The 22,545-nt window shown below is 37.2% G+C and overlaps 1 protein-coding gene across 1 annotated transcript in view; it reads right to left on the bottom strand.

Moving 5' to 3' along the window:
* Positions 1–8,409, bottom strand: part of LOC134801446 (transcriptional activator cubitus interruptus) — a 153,522-nt gene extending 145,113 nt beyond the window's left edge. Inside the window, exon 1 of the mRNA XM_063774015.1 lies at positions 7,972–8,409. The gene's annotated coding sequence lies outside the window, so the exon portion shown is untranslated. The remainder of the gene's footprint in view (positions 1–7,971) is intronic.
* Between the last annotated feature and the right edge of the window lie 14,136 nt (positions 8,410–22,545).

The following is a 22,545-nucleotide window of genomic DNA, read 5'->3' as shown; positions in this document are numbered from 1 at the left end:
AAGCTCACATTGACATTACCATGACGGTGTTGACGAATATTCGTGACAAAATTTTAAATATTTTTAAATGTACTTTCTGGGTGAAGGAATTATTGCATATTTTTTCATGTGTTAAACAACAACATGGAAAAGATATAAGTAAAAGAAAAATCGCAATCGTACGATAGGTATGCTATAATTTTCACTGCAAACAAAAAGGTTCAGATTTTTCCGGTCGACGGTGATGATTTTAGACACATAAAACATTTTATATAAAAAAAACTATTAAGTTATTGGAGATGGTAATTGAAGGAACATGAAGATAATAGTTCTTAAAAACATATAAAAAAGTTGCAACTCGCACAACCTACTAGTTTTTTTTATAAAGACCGAACCATAAGTTTTCGCTGGATTTTGAAATCCACCCACCTACAGAATATTTACTTAATTAATAAACGCATCTTGAATTTGTTTTAGAAAGCGTCCCAAGCACGGTTTAACACCAGCATTCTCACTAACACGATAATTTAGATAATTGTACATGTCCTTTTGTTAGAACACGTTGGTATAAATAATAGTATTGTAATTGATGGTATGACTATGAAGGTATAATTGATGGTTTGAGAAAAGTTTGTTGTTGTAAACGAGTGGAGTAGAAGAGAATATATTTGTTGTTAAAGCTTCGTTGGAGTAGTTCAAGTTGGCTGACCTTTTAATTGTAAAAAGTTGTAACGATTGGGTAATTGAGTTGCGAACGCGTGGTAAGGTGTTTGTTATTGTTGTACAAGTTTTGTTTTAGAATAGAATAGCTAGATATACCTATACGTCATAATTTCATAGAAGTTTGACGTTTAAAATAACACTTGCACTGCTATCAAAATCGCTGCAGACTTTTCTTGCTCTAACTCTATTTTACATAGTTCATATTTTTTCCGTAGGTGGCAGTGTTTTAATATTTTTAGTTTAAAAATAATTTGTCGTTTAGCTGCTGTTCTCTGTAACTAAAAACAAATTAATTTTTGAATATACTAGCGTTCAGTCAATTGTACTTTAATATTATATTATGATATTTATCTGCATTTTCACCTAAATCGCGCTAATGTCAAAAATTTTAAAAAACCATGACCAAAAAAAACACTCTTCAACAGTTCCTGTTCACAAGCGACAACACCTCTGTTTATAACTTCTGCAACTTATTACTGGCAACATTGTATAGAAATCGCCGGCCGGCATTAGGTAAGTCATACCCTCCACGGAAAATTTTCCACAGAAAATAAAACAAAAAAACCAATCTCTTCAACAGTTCCTGTTCACAAGTAATTTTCCTAAAGCGACAAACCCCTGTTTAAAATTTACTCGCTTATTACTTTGTATCAACATTGTAACATTGTATCGAAATCGCCGGCCGGCATTAAGTCATACCCTCCACGGCTCCCCTGTCCGCCGAATGTCTTCATCTAAGGCCGTGACCGCTCTTGACCCGACGAGACCAGTTCCAGTACATACCACGCGGCTATCGACTTTATCGAGGCCTATGGGATATTTGCTTGAAGGCGTGTAATCCTGGATTTTTGGGAGATTTGGTCGAATTCAAACTGTCGTGACTCATACTAACATTAAGCTAATTTTACGGTTCAGCTCACGTATTTTTGTCACTCGCGTGACATATTTCGGAGAGCCTAGGTCTCCATTTTTAATCACAGTGTATGAGCAGTGGTCACGATAGCTGCTAAAAATACGTGAGTTAATCGTAAAAGTTACTTAAATAGTAAAATTTGCTTAAAGTTTTTGTTTATGAAAAGCTGCTGAAGTTAATGTTAGTTCATTATGATGAGTACCTAAGTAAATAACCTAGATAACTTTACGTATACGAATACGTCTTGTATTTATGAAAATTCTATACTTTCAAACATTAAATTTTTTTGACGGAATTATTTTAAGTTGATACTCAATTATGATCGTCTAAATCTAGACACCAATAACCGACTGTTAAGAAAATTAAAAATTTCTCAACTTTCTTCTAATTTTAACATGTTTTCTTTGTTTAAATCGGATTTAAGAAGGCGCACCAGGTAAAACAATTCCATACCCTTACAAAGTTCATCTCCAAAGAAAACCAAAACAAATTCTCACTCACTCTTTAGATTCATCGAGGAGATATTATCAATATTATTTACAGGAGGAGATATAAATTACAAAGAATATTGAAATCCATTTTGTAACCAAACCACGGAAGCGGAGTAATTATTCAAAACGCGGATATTTCCCAATAACAATCGAAATTACCAATACATTGCCTCAGCGGGATGCTCGAGGCACATAGTTTCGGTAATCGCTTAATCAAAGAGAGGATTAATAGAGAGATTGCGTCTGCGCATCAAACCGCGCAGGGGGTTTAGAAGGGGCAGAAGTGACAGGGTTTGCCGAGGGTCTGCCAGTATGGGGTTCTTCAAAAAAAGGAGTGTACAGGTTTTAAAAGGATCGCAACGCGCATGTAACACCTCTGGAGTTGCAGGCCTCCATAGGCTACGGTGACTGCTTAACATCAGGCGGGCCGTATGCTTGTTTGCTACCGACGTGGTATAAAAAAACAAAAGAAGAGACAGTAAAGGATGGACGATGATTTCTGAAAGATTGAAGATACAAGATATTTTACTATACTTATCTATTTATTTTATAGTCGCATGGGCGCGTTTAAACCCAAATCGTATTCTGCAAGTCATATTGTCCGCTATTAGTAATAAAATAGTGCGTTGCGCGGTAAGCACTTAATTATCAATAAAATTATGTTTTTTTTTTGCCCGACTATACTATGCATATGCAACGCTAAGCAAAAAGATTATAATTTTGGTAATCAATGTGTAGGTGAATTTATGTTTGTGTTGTGTCGTGATTTTTACCGATGCGTCAAATATACTACGGTGATTTAGACGAAAGATATTTTTTAACCGAAAATCAGGAGATTCCACTTTTTACTCGAAAAAACCATAAAAGTACCTACCTATAAGTTTAAGAGGATTTACACAGAACTTTTTATTTACGTACCGTAATAAGAGTATATGGCTTATGGGCCACACGTGTACTGCTTAGATATGTTTTACAGAAATAGATATATGTATGTATAAAATATGATGGCTTACTTAAAGCCTACAGGTGTAAGGGTTCCCCCAAATATGTCGACGCGGAATCGGCAAAACCCGATAGGAAAAAGCTTTATGTCTACGCAATAAGAGTGAAAAAGTCGTTGTTCGGCTCGGCTCGCATCGGCCGGCACCTGCCGACGTGTCGACGGCTTTTTCGCGCTTATTGCGCGGACATGAAGCTGTTTCCTATCGGATTTTGCCGAATGCGCGTCGATATATCTGGGGAGACCCTAATGCATCGTAATTATTAACAAACAAAAAATCAAGAAGCAATATCTACATTGCTAGTGCTCCAAAAACATACAAATGAAGAAGCGGTAACTCTATTCCATTGCTAGTTCCTAACCCTATGGCATCGATTGTGCGATACAAACAAATCATTACACTATCTGTTCGTGATCAAACCGATCGGGACTTCGGGGCGGGTCGGGCGGGTTCGTGAACGCTCGGCTTCGTGAACTGCAAGTTGAATTATGTCTATTAAGAAAGGTTATGAAATTATTAGCGCTTATCGGGATATTTGTGATAAATGGGGATATTCAATAGGTTAAAGTCGGGGTGATGTTGTGACTAGATTTGAGGAAATGTTGATTGTTTGACGGTTTCATGTGAAGTTTTCCGTCGGACCTCTCCTTTCCGTCACACATTTTACAGATATAAAAAAACACACCTGAATTTAAGGTTTGGTCAATGCTTCTAAATCCATTTGCGGGAATATTCGTGAACGATCGCGTTTTATTTTTCAACCGTCCGCTATCTCTATAGCCACAAGTCAAATAGATACACACCTGCTTTCGACTGATAAAACTAAAAGAAATCGCTGCTTATCGACGAAGTCAATAAAAGTGTACTGTTTGAAAAATGCACTGCTGTACGGAATTTCCCGCAGGCGGACTAGGTCGCTATGACCTTTCAACTCATCTATCGTACTGGTATGGTACCTAACATAACCATAGAATGCAACAAAAGTTGTCTGTTGCTGTCGCTGGTATAGCTTATCAATGTTTTAGTCATTAGGAAGAAAATATAGGGCATAGATTTTTTTTTTTTTGAAAAAATTAGAGGAATATGGATGGAAAGACAGTTTCGTGTATCTATTTGACTTTGTGGCTGCCCATAAACTAAACCGCAAGGCTACGATATTGTTCTTAATTTAAAGTTTATACGTTTTTTTATACCACGTCTTTGGCAAACAAGCATACGGCTCGCCTTATGATAAGCAGTCCGTAGCCTATGGACGCCTGCAACTCCAGGGGTGTTACATTAATAAACCTAAATTATTAATATCATACACTTAAATTATTGGTAAAGCCCAGTACAAGTGCTATGAAAGAGCCATTTTTTTCATAAACGGTTCTTGTTTAACCTTAATATGTTTGACGCCACATAACTGTGCGGAATCCATTAGAAATCATACAAGAATAGAAACAAGACAATTGAGTTCACTACGGGACCCTAAGGGTCAAGAATTAAGCATAACCTATCCATAGCCCCATTTCCCCGGATCATCCGTGAAATGCGTAAATTATACATCGTGTGCTCCATAAAATGTACAAGTTCTGCACGGCAAGCTATTGAGTTGATCAAGTTACATTAAACTTTCTAATAGCTGTTTAGCGTTAAACAGTTAGTACTAGCACAAAACAGTGTTGGTTGAGATTACTAGTAGGTAGCGCAAATACGGGACAAAAGTTAATTATTTGAATACAACCTACATTTTAAATATTCTGTATAGTAGATCTATTTGCACTGGTTAAGACGTTACAAATTACTTATTTCTATGATTAGGTGTACGAAAGTATAATTAAAAATAAGTGAACTTAAGTGTTTAATGAAGAAATATTTTTTGCTAAAATATCATACAACCGATTATATAACAGATAACATACTTAGTTCGCAAATCCCAATTTTTGTGTAGGTAAGTAGTATAATATATATTTTTTTATATTATAACAACATATTTTGTTACTATTATTCAAACATTTATTACAGTGTTAATTAGAGAGGGTCTACACAGAAATCAATTATCTTTCTCAGGTTCTTAAAAGCTGTAATTAGTGAATTTTCTTACTAAGTCTGAGTAAATTCTAAACCTAAGACCGTACCCTTAAACGGACAACATTGTGATATTTTAACGACTGCTCTTTTCTATTAACTAGCGTTTCTCAGGAATATCAGGAATAAAACGATTCAGAAACTTGCCAATAGAAAGGTTAGTTAAACCATTCCTTAATGTACTTAACGTTTTTTTTCGGAAGTATATTTAGTGCTTTCAATAGTCTTATCTCGATTTCCCGTCGCATGTCTGAATAGCAGCAATTAGACATAAATTACATTGCTGGCGCTTAAATTTCACAATGTAATGCCTAATTGATCAAGAAAAAACACATTTTTCTACACTTTAACAAGAAAAAAACACATTTTTCACCACGTTAACTAGAACCGACGGAGTCGTACAGAATAATGATTAGTCTTGAAACAAATTAAAAGGAAAAAATAATAATTGAAAGATGCCGCGGTCATGTTAGATTACAAGTTAGCAGAAATAGTTAGCAGAGCTGTTATTAAGCACTTTTATGTTTTAATTAAGATTCTTTGCAGTTTCTTTTGGATCAACTTCTCGCTTGGAATGGATGGATAGTTCTCGGTTAAATATTTCCTTTATTACTATGTCTGTAATTATGGTTAAAATATAATTATTTTTGATGCAAAGTCCGTTTACAACTTTATAACGTATTTATGGGCCACTCTGTATATGGCTTCAATATAACGTACCTAATCTTCATTTAAATCTAACAAAAAATTTACCAATTCATGTTATGGTCATCGTATGATATTATTTCAACAAGCGTTCCAAACTTTGTTTAAAACATAAATAAAGATCAATAGACTTAAGTACATCTTTATCTTCGGGTAAAAATGTGTATTAATAGTACATTTCGATGCTAGTGCGGAAGGTATGTCATTACTTCACGAGTACCGAGATATCTTCTTATCTTATCTTCACTCGTCCCGAGGGAAGACTCGGGACGAGTGAAGAATGACATTTCCGCACGTGTATCGAACGACGTTTTTTAATACAGTTGCGAAAAAATAAGTAAAACATTGTTAATCGTACACTAAACAAAAGTGGTAACAGTGACAGCTCGCTTAGACGTCATCTTTAAGTATATTATATCTATGGGCGTTTGGCAGCTATTCCGTTCCATTCAGACACCTTATTAAGAACGGAATTTTCAATATTCAATATTAAAAAATAAACGTGTTATAATGATGAAGAGGTAAGTATTAAAATATGAAATATGTATATTTTTCATATTCTTACATTAACAATAGGTTTTTATGCTGATTACGACGTTTAAAGGAAACTAATATTAACACTCATCAATAAGTAGTCGTGAATTGGAACAAGTATAAATTTAAAAAAATTGGAAAAGTAAAAAGCACTAGTTCGACATAACCAACTTTCCGCACGCTAAACAGCTACGTAAAGTAGCACTTTGTGAGCAACTGTATTAAAAAATGTTATAAGGTGCATTACGATAACTTATAAAGCCGAATAATTTGGAAAATTGAAAATGTCATCTAAACCAGAAGCATTATCTACTTTGGCAACAATTAAGCTACAACACCGCACCGCACCGCAACAAGCTACTGTCGCTACAGTAGAAATTGATTCTAGTTTAGTAGGTGAGTAGTACATTTGTAATTTTGTAAAAGATTTTTGAATTGTATATTTTGAATGATAATGTTGAAATAAAATTGGTTTAGTAGGTATTTGCAAGTTTCAAAATTAACCCGCTATCGAAGTATGCATGCACTCAATTACTCATGCCCCTTACTTGTCTTGTATTCAGTAGAATGGTGTTTTAAAATAAATAATAAACACGTGCGTATACAGGTAGGTATTGCAGGTAGGAACTACCCGCATACACCCGTTCCATTATTGTTACCCTCGTAAAATGCCAGTGTGGTCAAGATAAAGAAAATATGACAATAACACATGTCGCGTTTTATTTTTAAAAGAAAGTCCGTAGTCCTAATAATATTTTATATTTTGTAATATCAGGATTTTATATATTTTATATTTTGTAATATCAGGATTTTATAGGCTAGAGATTTCAAATGAATAAACAGGTTCAATTTGGAAGGTAAAGATTTTAGGCGTTGATTGAGATCTACATAGTTCCGATTTAGATTTTTTATATACCATGTTAGTGGCAAACAAGTTTACAGCTCGCGTGATGGCAAGCGGGCTCCGTAGCCTTTGGACGCCTGCAACTACAGGGGTGTTACATTCGCGTTTTAAAAACCTGTACACTCCTTTTACAAGAACCCCATACTGTAGTCCCTCAACATTCAGATTTTTTTTGAAAAAAAAGGATCAACCCAGCCAAGCAACTCTCTGTCGCTTAGATATTTATATTTAAGCTTTAATAGTCCGTTAAAGTATTGCTAACTTTATTACAAAGCACGGCAATTTCCGTTGAGGTGTTTAGAATTCATAATTTCATAAAAATACATTCCATAGTGATAAATTCCAGCGATTCCCTGGAACTAGCGACGTGACTGCGCGAGCGACTTTTGTTTTTACCATACAAAAACCTCGAGCAGGTATAAGATTTACAAAAGGCAGCGCCTGCGCCGCATATGGCCGAACTTGCTAAAGTTTGTCACATCACTATTTTAAATTAAGAAAAAGAGTAGTGTTGTTGACCAAGCTGCGTTGCATGTGGTGATTCTGACATTTTGAAAACATCCTAGATTTTTTTGCAAGTTCCCCAAAAGAAGGGGGAGGTTTATATATAATTAACACAGTTTAATGAGATAATTAAAGCATATAACTCACGTTTATGATAAACGGTTTGTCAGGTCATCTCGTGTCAAACTATATCGCAGCGGTAGCAATCCATTCGCATAATAATAAATAAAACACAACACCACCACTTGTCAATTTGTTAATGAGAACAACACAATAAATTATGTTTATTAAATAATCAGTCACTGGCACTTCCGAAAAGTTAATAGTCACAAAGTTTTGTTTAAAAACAATGGTAAAAAAAAAGTTTGTGGCGGCGACCGTCTCTCGCGCGGGCCGGACCGATATAAGTACAGGCGGGAGGACGTGCGCCCGCTGCCGGCGGTTTCATCTCAATCTACCCGTCGAAACGAGACAGTAACATGACAATAAACGATTGTAAAACGTCAGGAGTAAAAGAGACCACACTATTCCCATTACGCCCGCGTCGAAACTGACATTTCAATCGCACCGTCCCTCTCCCACGCCGAGTTATTTTCGTACAAATTGTATGCGGACGTATTTGTTTTCTGTCCCGCTCGAGCGCGGATAGTGCTAACCAGATAATGTCTTAATCGCATTTTCTTAGCGCTATGCTGACTGATGCACTAACATAAACAATGATAATTCATGGATTTGCATGGATGATAAAAGTTTTTTTATTGATTCAAGAATGGTGCAAACATGATTGTGAATATGGGAGGTCTGAATTTTTAACTGAATAAATGAACTCGTTTGTTGAGACTATAAACTATCATAGTGTGAATAAATTTGATATTTATCTATTAATGTTATTATAGCTAGTTTGTCATGAAAAATTTTTTTTTTTTTAATGAGCAGTTATACTTGCTTTTTTCTGGTCATGTAGGTATGGAATTTCAGTTAGAAATTTAAATATTTACATAATGAATTAATTGCGTTTTTCATATTTGAAGTTACAGGAAAGTTATAATGTAATAATACTTAAATCACAACAAAAAAAAAATTACACATAAAAAATACTGCCATAATTTAGGTAGGTAATACCTACTTTATTGAAAAGCCTTATGCCCGTACGATCTATGACAGGTACCAACATACTTGTTCAAAATATAAAAAGCGAATGAGGGTGTAAAAAAATATGAATAAAGCGACCTCTTAATAGCATAATTTCATTTGAAATGGATAAAAAAAGAGGAGAAAGCTCGTCTAGATTCAAAAGCTACGATTGCCATAGCTTCTGAAGCGTTGAACCCACAGCTCCAAACACTTGAGGGAAAACTACAGAAATGCATCACGCGTATGTAAATCTAGGGACGGACTAAATAATTTATCTATTTGTGAAGTGGTGGGCAAACACTCGCTATGTTGACTCCTGGACTATCTTTCCACACGTTTAGCGAGTTGAAGACTTAGAGAAACCAGTATAGGAGCCCTTTTGGATTGTGCAAAGTTTTTACGGATCTCGAGGTCAGCTAACGCTGGTTCTGAAGATTACAGTGCGTTTGCGCATCGAGTGTAACACACTGCCTGTTGACTGCTGGCTGCAAATGTTTGTCCAGTGCTGACAGCCTGACGACTCAAGCAGAGATAATTTTTCTCAGAATCAGAATTCCTTACTCATACTGAACTAGTTTCTTGAGAAAACAATACGTTCGAATTACATTTTCTTGGATCGTTCAAATTACCTCTGGTCATGTGTTCCTAATGGTATTTAACACTTTAACAGTCAATTTGTCATTTAAGTAAACCAAAGTTATAGCCACTAACCCCCTTATACATAAAACTTTACGGGCCTGATTTAGTAAAATTATGTTTTATCCCTTTCTTACAAAAAGGTACATAAGTCAAAATGACAAACGATTATTAGCTAATTGAGGCTTGTAGCGCGTTTATGAATAAGGGTAACCCCCACTGTCCACGTAGCAAAAACTACCAAACTTTTTAAGGGACGGCTACGCGCATGTGACACTCTAAGCAATACGCGTTTCTTACTACCATCTTTGTATAAAAAAACGTTCCGTTAACTGGAAGCTAAAGGCAAGAAAATAAAATCATCACTAGCCTTTATAGCAAGTTCATTGGTCCTCCGAACCGGATTTAAGACCTTACCCGAGTATTGATCTTAAATAAACTATAGCATCTTCCAGTCCATAATATACCCTCTAGCTAAGGCAAGCAATAATTTAATATCTAGCCGCCTTTTTGATAATTACACGGTGAAAATGGCTTCCAGCTATAAACTAGTTTGAACAACTGACTTTTTTAAGGCGCTCGTTAATATGAGATATTATTTTAATTTATAGGAAGTTGGGACTGATTGTTGGTGGTGTCGGACGAGCTAAGTGGTAACTTATGTGATCTTTGCAATTATTATAGACCAATGCTACCTATAAACGCTCCTTCAGAATACAACCGCGAAGATGTAATGAAGAGACTCCTAAAGAAAGTTCCTGACTAAAGATTATGAATATTTTCAGGAGTAGCAGCACTATAATCAGTTTTTTTTTCATTGGACATATTTATGTGTAACACTTTCCACATTTTCGTATCAAATATATTAATGTGACATTCACAAACTCAAATCCTGCGTGTGTTTCAGGATCAAACAACTTTTTGAAACTGAAATACCCACAAATAATCTGATGTAGCGTTGAAAAGGTTTTATCACTATTCACAATGCCTGACAATGCTAATTAGCCTAAACAGAAAGGGTTATACAATGCTAACTGACCTAAACAGAAAGGGTTAATATTTCAGTAACTGTCACTTAACGGAAGAATGTAACTGTCATTGCAATGCGTGAAATCGCATCACTCGCCCAATGAATCATGCAACAGACCCAGTGCAGTACAGACCCGTATGTCTTACTTAAAGCACTGCCAACAAAAAAGAAACCATCGCATCGATAGGACGTGACAGTAACATCTTTACGAAAACTATTCAAACATACTTTCAATCCCGCAAAAATCCACGCGAAAATAACCTCAAAATCAAAAGTATAAAGTTGTCTTTCGCTTGGAATGGGAATGGGATAAGCAGGATTTCAAAATCGAACCCGTTTTCGTTACGAATGAAATGCTCTAAGAAAAGGGATGGGACTACAAAAAGCAATCGCCGTAAAGCAACTAAACTCGTATACTCAAAGGACTTGTGCTGTATTTTGTTTTGTCTGAGCGAGATAACTTGATCATCGCCCCCGTATACTAAAGGTAACATAATAATCCAATAAACTTTAAAAAGAACTTTAAAACTAGCGCAATAAAGTCCTGAATTGAGAAATGTGACGAAAGATACGACGTTTCGCTTTGGGCATTACGTAAAAAGAACAATTTACAAGTTCGTCTGGCGCGAAACGAGACGGAAAATTCGAGTGCTAGCGCTAGAAAGGGACGCGCAATGGACTGGAGTCAAGACTGTGTATTTTTTCTGAGTTATTATGCCGGTTCTGATCTTTAATTAAGACATTTTGTGCATTTATAATGAAATAACAATATCTGAGTCAACGTTACGGCCACCTCCTAAAATCATGCCGTGGTTTTCGACCCGCGAATGATTAAAACGGACAAGGTCCTTCAAATGTTCTTTTTTTAAATGCTTTGTCGCATAATTTAGAGCTATGCCGTTTCGGTGGTTTTTGAATTGTTTTTGTGGCCTTGTGACTAAATTGTACAAATGTCACGGTTATATTATGTTGATTGAGATATTCGTATTTGTAAACCAACCTGTATAATTAGTACGCCTAAATACATATAATTTGTCAGTAAATAAGAACAAAAAAAAACTATACCTACTCATCCTTTTCTTTTGGGTGCTAATGCTAGTGTAAAACAAAGATAGTATGATTCTCTCTGTCTATGTTTGAAATGGGACAGTCCTTTGACAAACTATGTATAACTAAGTTGTTAATCATTACATATCTTCAAATGTACCAATTGGCTGGCAACTTGCGTATGCGCAGTATGCGTAGGGGGCTATTCATAAATTACGTCATTTCAAATTAGGGGGGGGGGGGGGGTCTGGACATCGGATGACGGTAGCATGAAGTAGGAGGAAATGGGGTCATTTGAAGCATGATTTTTGGATGATTATAGGGGGGGGGGTCAAAAATCGTCAAAAATCGATGACGTAATTTATGGACAGCCCCTAGGGTTGTCAGTGAAAAAAAAATATCCTGACAAAAGTCCGGACATCACCCAAAATCCGGACATTTCCCGGATAGTAAGATTTGACTCACACTAGATAAATACATATCTACATACATACTAACAGTGCAAGTTAAATATAAAAGCTAATATGTTATGTATGATATGTTTAAGAAAATAGAGCGAGTAGGTAGATAGAAGTTTTGTATGTAGCTCTTCTTCTTTGTCGTATCGCTCTTGACAGAGCGGTCGTGGTCAGTGGTCACCAGTGATCGTTAATTTTCCAGCAATTTTGGTGCAGCATTGTTGGTTAAAAGCATCTGTATGCCCTACTCTAGGTGGAATAGATAATTAGGGTTAATAACAGTAATATTAACCTTAACCAATCCTCTCCCTAGAAAAAAAATTAAGGAAATCCTTTATTTTTACTATGCTGCACCAAAATTGCTGGAAAATTAACGATCACTGGTGGTCACGTAATAGAGGCGTCCGCATCGGTAGTAGAGGCGGACACAGCTCTTCGCACGATCTCCCACCATCTCTCCCTGTTTGCAGATTGTATGTAGCTAAATGGTCATAAATGACCATTTAATTACTTATGTCTTGTTAATTAATAATTGCATAAATAATGCCACGTCGCGGTAAATGAACTCGTCACACAACGGACTCCACACCAAAACGGAAAAGGTCAAGAATTTTAGTTATGAAACATATTTTTCTGTATTAATTAACAGGTACAAACAGCAACGCTCCTATCTGTACATCTGTGGACCTTATTACAAAAGGCATCAGGTCCACCAATGTACAGTTAACAGTGTGGGCGTACGTACAATAATTATACACGCACAAAAAATAATAACACGGTTACGAGTAAAGGATGACCCACGCTAGGCCCGGCCGCTTCGTTTTCTATGGAAACCACGTGATCACTGATCAGCCGTCACAGAAAGTGACGTGTCAGACGCCTCGGCTCGGGTCCGGCCCGGTCTAGCGTGAATCGTCCTTAACCCCTTTGTTTTTAAAGTGATGCCTTTTTGGGCCTTTAACACCCTTCAATGGTACGTGCTAGGTATAAAGGTTAAAAATGTTAATACTGAAAGAGTAATATTTACTGTTCATTTTGAATTCGATTGTTAACTTCACCGACGAAGCAATGATTGTTTTTAGGGTTCCGTAGGTACCCAAAGGGTTTTTTTTTTTTTTTTTTTACTATTTTTATAGTTGTAGGTCCTCGCTTTCAATACGGGCGGCCTATAACTATTATTACTTCGTTTCATTAGTTTTTATGAATGTATTATTATGCAGTTTATTTAGATATATAAAATATTATAAATATAATTATATATGCATATATATTAGGCACTTTATTTACGTATATAACATATTATAGTATATAGCATGTTTATGTGTTATTAAATTTTTTAAGTGTGTTTATTATTTTACTTATGAATTTTTCGAACGATGTTTTTGTTATTTCTTTTTCTATTATTTTAGATATATCATATGGGTCTATTTGATGTAGTTCACAGAGAAACTCGTGGTCACAGCGGAAGTATGAATATTTGGGACAGTGTTTGAGGAGATGGTCGATAGTTTGTGGAGTTGTGTCATCGCATGGGCAGGTATCAGTGTCGGTGATGTGGAAGCGTGCTAGATAGGCTTTGTGATATCCATGACCGGTAAGTATTTGAGTGAGTTCGAAGGTGAGGGTAAAAACGGGACCCTATCACTAAGACTCCGCTGTCCGTCTGCCTGTCATCAGGCTGTATCTCATCAACCGTGATAGCTAGGCAGTTGCAATTTTCACAGATGATGATTTCTGTTGCCGCTAATAACAACAAATACCTACTAAAAACAGAATATAATAAATATTTTAGTGGGGCTCCTATACAACAAACGCGTTTTTTTGCCGTTTTTTGCGTAATGGTACGGAACCCTTCGTGCGCGAGTCCGACTCGCACTTGGCCGGTTATTTAGTTTCAGCAGACGGGTTCTATTTATCTAGTTCTCACTCAGAGACTCATCTATGCTGTGATGTCCGTGATTCCTGGTATGCCCCAGGGTGGTAGAATTCCGGGCTGAGAACGCCTAGGCTAATAAACTTGTACCTTGTACACACTATAGTTTAATGGTAACGAGGTATTAACTGTTAGACTTCTGTAAAGAATGATTGGCAATAATGGACAAAAGAGTAATCAACAAGACATTTTAAGACGTTGAGTAAAACGAGACATCAAACCATGCTTTATCGTCAGACATAGAAGTTTTTGTGGCAAAAACGAGTGATTGAGAAAATGGAACATCGATAAATCTGTTATCGATATTATATTTATATTTATTTAAAATATGTAATTTCTACTTGCTCTATAGGTAGCCTAAGTTACCGAGAAATTTCAATAATGCAAATAAATTACAAAGCGCCGATTTCTTGATTACATATATTTAGCACTTAAAAATTAAAACGTAAACTGTATCAAAAGAGAAGAAGATATCGAACGTGTTGTTTATTTCGCGGTAGCTTCTTATATCAATATCTCCGAATAAAATGTAATACAGTGGAAACTGGATAAGTGGAATCGCAAGGGACCGGCTGTTTAGTCCCGCTTATCCAGGTTTTCCATTTATCCAGTTTTCCACTAAACCAGGTTCAAATAAAACATTTTCTCACTTACAGAGGCTCTCGCTAACAGAGGTTGTGGATGCTAGTAATGTCGCTTATAGAGGTCACGTATGGTATGATCAAGACTTAAATAATCATCTTTTATTAAATATGTATGTAGATATGTATGTATTAACAAAAATAGGTATGTAATCCTGACTTTAAAAAAAGCAATACTGTAAATAATCCACAGTACCTACTCGTATACAATTTTCAAAATTACAAAAACTAAATCACTCCTAATATTTATTTATGCACGAGAAACCAGTATGGTTAAATAAATCAATGTACCGATTGTACTTTAATGCAAAAAAAACTGAACGATGTGTGATCTCATACAAAATACGTAGTTAAAACACGAACCATAATGAACGAAACAAACTACCCTCCTTGTGACGGTTTATTAAAAATACAAATTTTATAACGCCGAGCTATTCCACTCATAGAGGTTTCGGAGACGGCTGCTTCCAGTTACAGAGGTAAAAATAAGAAATTTTCGAAAAAATGGATTCCGCTTATAGAGGTCCCAAAATTCCACTTATAGAGGTAATTCGTTGCCAAGGGACTGGAACCGAGAACTTGGGTCCACTTAAAGAGGTTTTCCACTAACCCAGGTTCCACTTATCCAGTTTCCACTGTAAATATTTAAGTATAACGTTGAGGTAACATCGATAACAGACATGTCGATATTTCATTTTGTCAATCACTTTATTTTGCCACAAAAACATCTATGTCTGTTTATCGTAAGCATATAACATCGCCCCGTCAAAGGTATGCGCCTGGTACTATATGAACCATTTATGTAGGTATCTCAAAATTGGGTAAGTAAAATAGTCTAACCAAACCAATCAATATTAGTTAAATAGATTCCATGTAAAATTACATTGATAGGTACTTGGCTCTTATGCTTAGCCTTAAAAGTCTTCGTTACCCAGGCTACAAGTTCTTCAAATTAGTAGGTAGGTAATAGGTACCTTCATCAATGAAATACATAGATTCATCAACTATAAAACCTATCGTATTTCAGTTCCCATAACACAAAATGTAAAACGTGATTAAAACGAACGTATTATATAAGTATTGTTTATCAACCACCTGCAATTATGATGACGGCAGAGTGCGCAGAACCGTGGGACCATGCGCATGAGCTAAATGGGTAATATGACACTAGTATACTTATAGGTCAGGTATAGTTAAATAGTAAATACCTTCATTGGAATCCTAGAATTGCTTTTTAGGGTTCCGTACCCAAAGGGTAAAACGGGACCCAATTACTAAGACTCCGCAGTCCATCCGTCCGTCCGTCTGTCACCAGGCTGTAACTCATGAACCGTAATAGTTAGACAGTTAAAATTTTCACAGATGATGTATTTCTGTTGCCGCTATAACAACAAATACTAAAAAGTACGGAACCCTCGGTGGGTGAGTCCGGCTCGCACTTGGCCGGTTTTAACAATTTATGTTCGGTATTTGATTTCGGGCATCTCGGTTGTTGATGTGTGTTCGTATGTTATTCGGCTAACCTGTCCTAAATATAATAATTGTCCTAAATATAATTTCAGGACAGGTATCTAAGAAATTTTAAGATCGTAGGACGCTATTTTGATTTTGCCTACCTACTCTGTGTTAACTACTACCTACCTATGTACCACTACCCGCTCGACCACTAAGTTCTGGGGTAATGCCAACAAAAATAGGCACCTCATAAAAATAGGTATGTACCTACCTACTTACTAAAATTGACCAAACATTACATAAAAACTTTCCCTAACAGCTGGCAAACATGTAAAGATTTTAAATCCATAAAATATTCGCTTGATACTCAAAATATTTATCACAAATTATTACAAGACAAATATTAATTACGTACCAAACATTAAAAAAGCCTTAGATTGATTATCTACACATTAAATACCAAAGCCTAATCCAATGAAAGATTATTATCTATATTTATAATATAAGAATATAACTCTGTCTATACTGCAGGTATAACCGGTCTTAAAAGTAAGTGATCAGTATTATTAAGAGGGTTAGGTTGAAAAAATAAACATTTTGATAAGAGTAACGTGTCACAGTAGAGGAATTTATGTAAATCCACGGGGTCGGTTGAAAAAACTCTCCAGTGGGTGTGGGCCACTTGGAGCCACCGTTGTTCAAAAGGAGTCTATTAGCGAGTGTGGAGTTGAAGATTTTTCTTTACGGAGCTTTGGGACCACTTTGGGCCCATATCTCATAATACCTACTCAAATGAAATAAATCTATCTCCATCTACCAGAAGACCTATATACAAACAGCATCGAAAAGCTTCGCTCCTTCTGTTCTACCGACATTCTGTAAACTCTTTGTTCTGTAAAGGGGCCCACAGATTACCAGTTCGCCGGATGATATCAGCCTGTCAGTTGTTTGGAACTGTCACCTTTTGCGGTTAACTGACAGGCTGATATCGTCCGGCGAACTGGTAATCTGTGGGCCCCTTAAGTGTTTATTTTATTTATTTATTTATTTATTTCAGAAAGTGAAGTGTAAGTGAAGTATGTGTAGTACATTAGAAGCTATAAAAGAGCTTGTAGACGGTATTACCTGATACTCCTGACAGACGGTCGATTGTCTCCAGCACATTGACCTAAGGGTATTTTTTACCATTTCATATGAAAAACAGCAATTGAACTGGTACCAGGCGTGGCTCACTCCGCGATTTCGTCGCGTCACTACAAGTACCTACATGCGACCACACCAGTTTTGGTGTCTAGCAGTAGTAGTTGCCGCGCACTGCTATGGAACGGATGCCTGCTCGCGCTTGCGCCACCTTGCGGTCATATCTATCATAATTAAGGTTGCCATATGGAAGAATTAAATGGCCTGATAAAAATCCTGACATCACCCTAAAAATCATGACATTTCTTATAACAGAGATTTGGCGTAGCTTGAACGACGCCCCGGCGGCGCGCTGCGCTCTGCGGTGTACTGTATCGTGGATCTACCTTTCCCTTTCCCCCGTGTTTCGTGCTTGACCCCGTAGCCCCCTCCCCGCGCTTTTTTTTATGAGGTCATTCCTAAAGATCCTGACACTTGCCAAGTCCCGCCGCAATCCGGACAAAGAGTCAAAAATCCTGACAAGTCCGGACAAATCCTGACGTATGGCAACCCTAAATTCATAATAGACGCATATTTTTAGACAGTGAACCTTCTGCCGTCTGTACCTATATAGTACTACATATTATTTATTCTGTGCCGGTACCAAATGAAACAAACCTTTACAATATAGAGTAGGTCCCATCTAATTGGCGGCAAGGTGATGGCCTATCGATTCACCACTTTATTGACCATGGGATCTAACACCATACTGTAGGCCATTCAACCCCTATTCAACGAATGCTTTACAAGTTGGCTTTGGAATTATTTGGACCGTAGATACGAAATAAGTAACATGTAATTAGAGATCAGACTATACTAGCTGGTGTTATGTTATGTCCTCATAACAGCAGCTTAGTTAAAAAGTTTTGATGCCCTCTTGTAGAGCCAGGTTATGAAAGAGACTGCACTCTCTTTCGGAAGCGCTTCAACTTATTGAGTACGTGTTTACGTAGAAATCCAACACACTCATCATCATCATCATTATCAGTGATCGTCAATTTTCCAGCAATTTAGGTGCAGCATTGTTGGTTAAAAGCATCTGTATGCCCTACTCTAGGTGGAATAGATAATTAGGGTTAATAACAGTAATATTAACCTTAACCAATCCTCTTCCTAGAAAAATTTCGAAGAAAATCCTTTATTTTTACTATGCTGCACCAAAATTGCTGGAAAATTAACGATCACTGATCATTGATCAATCTGATCATTATTCATCTTTTTGACGACCGGTCTAGCTTAGTGGGTAGTGATCCTGCCTATGAAGCCGATGGTTCCGGGTTCAACATTAGATAACTATGTATATCTATACCTACACCCCCTTATTCATAAAACTTTACGGACCTGATTTAGTTAAATTATGTTTTATACTTACCTTTCAATACAAATACATAAGTCAAAATGACAGATAAAGACAAACGATCATTAGCTAATTGAGGTTTGTAGTGCTTTTATGAATAAGGGGGATAGTAAATGACTTTTTCACCTCAGCAGCTCGAACAAGGGTACTTTGCTTCTTAAAAACAGTGAGCAAAATGCGATTTTGCTCACTGAGTCATTTTGTCTCACTCAGTGAGCAAAATCGCATTTTGCTCACTGAGTGAGACAAAATGACATTCAAGTGACCTTTATAGTCAAATGTCATTTCAACATGCGGGGTCTAATACAAGTTCGATATACTTGGGCTCTATTATCCTTTCCCTCTAGGTATGTTCTCACTCCTTAGGGTGAAAAATTTTGTGTAAGTACTACACGAGATCAAAGTTATTTACATCTCGTGCGCTTTTGAATCCCTTACTACGCTCAAGATTCTAAATTAGATTCACTCGCTACTCTCGTGAATCTATTATAGAATCTTTCGCTTGCACGGGACTCAAAATAAGCACTCGAAGAAATATCAAACTTTGATCTCTTGTTGTACAAATAACTATTATTAATTTACATTACTGCAATTAACCGGAGTTCTTTGAACGTTTCACTCATAAGTACTAGATAGATATTTTATACCTAGACTACCTAGGTAATATGCACTATTTCACTATAATCGGTAAGGAGAAGCCTTCCGTAACATGCTCCTTGTATTAATAAATTGCTATAACTTCGCAGTTACCCTGTATTTACGTGTGGTGATAATCTTGTTGCATTCATAGGCTAAGAGCTGTTTCCCACTGACGTCCAGTTTTTTGCGGGTACGGTTCTTTGCAGGATCCCGTGTTAGTAGTATTAAGTGTAGTAATAGTAACTTTCACACGAGGATTCTGTTTGCGGGATCCTGCATTCATACTACAGAAAACTGGATCCTGCAAAAAACCGTACCCGCAAAAAACTGGACGACAGTCAGTGGGAAACAGCTCTAAGAGTTGACAATGTAAAACTGCAATTATTTATTATCACTACACATCACTACATCTTATAAAACAAAGTATCTCGCCGCCTCTGTCTGTTTGTGTGTTTGTATATTCGCGATAAACTCAAAAACTACTATACGGATTTTCATGCGGTTTTCACCGAACAATAGAGTGATTGTTGAGGAGGGTTTAGGTGTATAATTTGTTTAGGTTTACCGTGCGAAGCCGAGGCGAGTCGCTAGTTGAGAGTAAATACGAAAGAAATTGTGTAACTAGTACTAGTATGTAAGTGCTTTGGTATAACACTGTAATGCTTATAATATACTGAAATAAATTAAATTAAAAACTCGGTCGATAACTTTCGTGGGTTGACTTCGCGCACACAGTAAAGGCGGTATAACAACTAGTGAAACTCATAATGGCAAACTTTGTGGAAATCTCCCGCACCCGGAATGCGCTTCGACCAATGAATCTGAGCCTTAAGTATAATAGTGGCGAGAACTTTTCCAAAAATCGGCCAAGTGCGAGTCGGACTCGCGTTTCTAGGGTTCCGTACATAAGTCCGACTCACGCTTGACTGCACATATCTAATAGATTTACCTGTCATCTATAGGTAAAGAACTATTTTGTGTATTTTGGCAATTTTTTGGCTATTTTCTTAAATAACTTCGAACCTATGTATTTTAAAATTATAAAAAAAACATGTCCATCTTTGGGTCACTAATTTACATATGTGTACCAAATTTCAACTTAATTGGTCCAGTAGTTTCCGAGAAAATAGGCTGTGACAGACGGACAGACAGACAGACGCACGAGTGATCCTATAAGGGTTCCGTTTTTTTCTTTTGAGGTACGGAACCCTCATCATTTCAGCCTATATACGTCCCACTGCTGGGCACAGGCCTCCTTTCATGCGCGAGAGGGCTTGGGCTATAGTCCCCACGCTTGCCCAATGCGGATTGGGGACTTCACATACACCTTTGAATTTCTTCGCAGATGTATGCAGGTTTCCTCACGATGTTTTCCTTCACCGAAAAGCTAGTGGTAAATATCAAATGATATTTCGTACATAAGTTCTGAAAAACTCATTGGTACGAGCCAGGATTTGAACCCGCGACATCCGAATTGAAAGTCGGACGTCATATCCACTCGGCCACCACCGCTTCACAGTCCACCGGACGGTATCGGCCTGTCAGTTGTTCGGAACTGCCAAAATTTTGTTCTGACTGACAGGCCGATACCGTCCGGCGGACTGTTAATCAGTGGGCCCCTTAAGACCTAAGCCAATGTTTGCGCTTTTGAATTTGGAACTCTCTTTTATTTCTATAAGAGTTCATAACTCGATTTTTATTTGTACTTGTACTAGTACGCGGGGACTTACGAGGCTATAGCCTAATCGTGACTACAGCTCTTAGCCTATGAAAGCACCTGTGTCGTATCACTTTACCGGGCCGCGGTACCGCGAAAACGATGTAAAACGAATCGAAAGATAAACGTTACGAGTCATTAATACAAATTGCAAATTAAGTGGATTAACTAGAAGGTTAGGTTTCAACTTTATACCTATCAATGTGCGCAGAACGCTCAAGTTAAATTTGATCCATTTAGGTTTCAAATAATAGGGAATATTAGGCAAAGCTCTGCGTAGGTAGCACAACTTTTTTTTTATAGCACATACAGTAAACAAACATCAATGACACATCATGCGTCACTACGTCAATTGGCCTACCGTGAAACTCGACAATCGAAAGTTCGGTTTCTGACTCTCTATCACTCTTGCATATTCGAGCGATAAAGAGGCAGATAATTAAATTTCGATTTTCGCGTCTACCGGTAGGCCGTTGTTAACAAACCGCCTTGATGCATCAATGTCATATTTTATTGTCTGTGAAAACTTGTCAAAAACAGTTTAAGGCACAGTATGTATAAGTTAGTCTATGAATTTACTAGAGTCGGTAGTGCTGAACTCTGGCGGCAGAACATTGCAGTAATATCCCCTATTGAAGTGGCTTTTTTTATGATATAAGACAAACGAACAGACAAATCGCCTGAAGCAATTGCAATCACAGGTGTCATGCAACATAGGGGTTGCAATTGCGTGGCTGGCCTTCAAGATGGGCTCTTTTCGTGAAGGTTGTATCGGTCCGAAAATTCCGCGGGAGACAGTTCATCCTGCAATTTAGCTGAAGAAGAAACTGTACCAAGAAAAACATTCCAATTAGCTTTAGCCCAGTTGGTCACCCTACCAGGGAAGCTGATGGTCGTAGGTGCCTTCAAGAAAAGAGCGTACTCCCATCTTGAAAGCCGGCAATGCACTTGCAACCTCACTGATGACGCAAGTGTCCCATGAGCGACGGTAAAGCCTGACCAGTAATATATGATCATTGTCAAGAGGGCGCTGTTATTCTCATGTACAGGGTGGCAGTTCAGTCAGGCGTGGCTCACTCCGCGATTTCGTCGCTTTGCTACAGGTAGCTAAAAGTACAGCCCTTCCACACCAATTTTGGTGGCTAGCCATAAGCCGCGCGTGGCGCTGTCGCCACCTAGCGGCCATACCTGTCCTGATCGTAACAGACGCGTTTTGTTAGAGAAAGAGTCTTCTGTACCTAGTACTATTATTTATTCTGTGGTTCAGTATATTATGAAAATAAGTTTTTGGCAAAAATTTCATTTTTGGTACAAGCTTTTATCGCTGACTGTACTTTTCTTTCCACAGGCAATTAATACTCATCGAGACCATTCTAAAAACCGTTGTTTTATCACAGAGTTCCTATGGTCACCTCTGGTCTCCATCATCAGATAAGTTCTATGACACCATAATATTGCATTGTCACCCGACTTACCATACGTAAGTACATATATG

Source organism: Cydia splendana, chromosome 22 (genome assembly GCF_910591565.1).
Source record: "Cydia splendana chromosome 22, ilCydSple1.2, whole genome shotgun sequence".
Lineage (NCBI taxonomy): Eukaryota > Metazoa > Arthropoda > Insecta > Lepidoptera > Tortricidae > Cydia > Cydia splendana.
This window is presented reverse-complemented; position numbering and strand designations above follow the sequence as displayed.